Source organism: Pinus tabuliformis, chromosome 6 (assembly GCF_031772625.1).
Source record: "Pinus tabuliformis cultivar Carrire ecotype Pingquan chromosome 6, CPIR1, whole genome shotgun sequence".
Lineage (NCBI taxonomy): Eukaryota > Viridiplantae > Streptophyta > Pinopsida > Pinales > Pinaceae > Pinus > Pinus tabuliformis.
In genome coordinates this window covers 731,754,918-731,757,536 of record NC_142292.1, presented here as the reverse complement: position 1 = coordinate 731,757,536, position 2,619 = coordinate 731,754,918, and positions in this window count along the sequence as shown.

Here is a 2,619-nt window from a genome sequence, read left to right as displayed (position 1 = left end):
TAAAAATGAAATGCATAAAGAGTTTTGATCTCTGACGGAGGACTGACCAGACTGACTCTAACAGAGCAGAAAAATTATTTTAAATTTTTTGTGGTTGTAATTAAGGGGGAGTGTTGGAGAAACTAATTCCAACCACCTCCTATGTGTCAATCCAAGTGTCGTAATCTATTTGAGTTTAGACGAGTTTGGTTGAATTACAATTGAGTTTTGGTTAAGCACTTTATTGTTGATGTCTCCTATGTAATCTACTTAATTGTTTGAGAATATTGAGAAGAACACTTCTGCTCCACATTTTTTCAATATTTAACAATTTATTCCTTACAAGAGAGTAACCAAGATCTACAACGTAGTTAGAAGAAATTCTTATTATTCCTTGTAGAATCACCGCCAAAATCCATAGCATAGTTGAGTCTCAGATTGAAGTCGCCAAATTCTTGGAGTCTAGGATTGAAGTCATTGAATTCTTGAGAAAGTAGCAATGAGCAGTTAATTCTTGAGGAGGTAACAAGAGATATATGGAAATTAATGGCATGAATTAGTTGCAATAACATGCATGACCAAATGAAGAAGCGAGAAGAGGTGGCGAGGTGGTAGTAAGATGGAAAAGAAGAAGTGAGGGGAGATGCCCAAGCGCTAGTAAAATAATGAGGTGTTGGGATTGATAAGAGTTCAAATACTCTAATAACAGAAAAATCATCAAATCGCTACAATGAATAGGGCATCTATTTGAATGATTACAATAAATATGTCAAACAATGAGGTGTTGGGATCAATAAGAGCTCAAATACTCTAATAATAGAAAAATCATCAAATCGCTGCAATGAATAAGGCATCTATTTGAATGACTACAATAAATATGTCAAACAATGAGGTGTTGGGATCGATAAGAACTCAAATACTTTAATAACAGAAAAATCATCAAATCGCTGCAATGAATAAGACATCTATTTGAATGACTACAATAAATACATCTATTTAAATGACTACAATAAATACGTCATTCGGTATTCAAACTTCAAAATTATTAGTATGATCATAATTGGTCAAAGGTTTTATTATAGCCTATATAATAATAAATGGAAATAATTTTTTTAAATAATTATGTAATATTGACAAAATCGCAGTTTAAGTCACGTTGTGATATAAAAAATTGAAATTTAATAAATAAAAATTTGAAATTTAATACATATCAATAGGAATTTATTTTTAATGAAAAGGGAGGTTAACTCATGTTAGTAAAAGGGAAGGTAACTAATGTTCGTGGCTTAAAATTGAGCGGTGAACAATTGAAAATTTCGAAATTTGAAATTTAAATATATATTTATTTATTTAAACTTTGATATAAGTGTTAAAATGGAATTTAACTAATACATGTTCGTGGCTAAAATTTGGATATAAATTATGTACCCACTAAATTAAGAGCAATGCACTGTGATTTTTCACCGAAAACTGAAAACTATAGTCCCTGCCAAGGCAAGTCCTAATAATAAGTCCCAAGGCTTATTAACCATGGTAAAGATGATGAAATCTACGATTTCACCGAAAACTGAAAACTGAAATCATGGATAAATGTTCACAAGCCCTTATTGTTTTAGCGTCATACAGTGGAGAGCTCGAGACATGGAGTTCACTTTAACCGACTCGGGTCCTAGCCTATGCAAAGCAATATATGCACAGAGAAACCGTTAATGCATTGTTAGTTTAGGTAAACTAATATTTATCCTACTAGATCGGCTAGTTGGCTAGTTGGCTTGCCCACTTTCACTCACGGGAAGGCCATTAATTTGAACTTTTATTCAAAATTTAAAGAGCTATTACTATTGATATAGTATTACTATACTATTGATTTATGGAAAAGTTTGATTAAAAAAATAAATTATAAATATTAGTTTTATTTGATAGTTGGAAATAATTATTTTAGAAATTTATTTAATTTAATTTTTTATTTTTTTAAATTTACAGAAAATTATTGTGAGAAATATTATTTTTTTTTATAAAATTTGATTTTTATTTTTTATTTTTTTTAGCATTTTATATTTACATACGAGGGAAATGTATAATTTTTTTGGTGCTTGATTTTCAATATGTTCAATTTAAAATTAAAATAAAATATTTTCTAGATAAAAATTAATGTCAACCATAATCAATAAACAAAAAGGAATATACTTAATTGATTAGTGGTTTCTTCTAATTAAAAACATTATAGAATATGAATAATCTCATTCTCACTATCAATTATAAATAAAATATTTCGATGTTCATTTGAAATAATATAATTTTATATCAATTTAAAAAAAAAAAAAAAATTAAAAGTGTGTGTGTGTGTGTGTGTCTATATATATACAACCGGTTGAGGATGAACCTCGTCAGCAAGGCAACCCAAGGTCAAACCTCACGGGGGTAGTTGTGCCCCGTGCTAGGGGGAGGAGACATGCTTAAAAATCCAGTCAGCTAAGGGTTGGTGTGGCCTAGGTTGAGTGTGATCCCTGGGTGACTTTGACAAGTTAGATGCCCATGTGTTAGGTACCCGAGTCACTGTCTCACTTGGGTGTGTCGGGTACCCACACCAGGCACATTTAACCGACTATTTGGCGAACAAGTCATTGGGGAGTGTTTAAC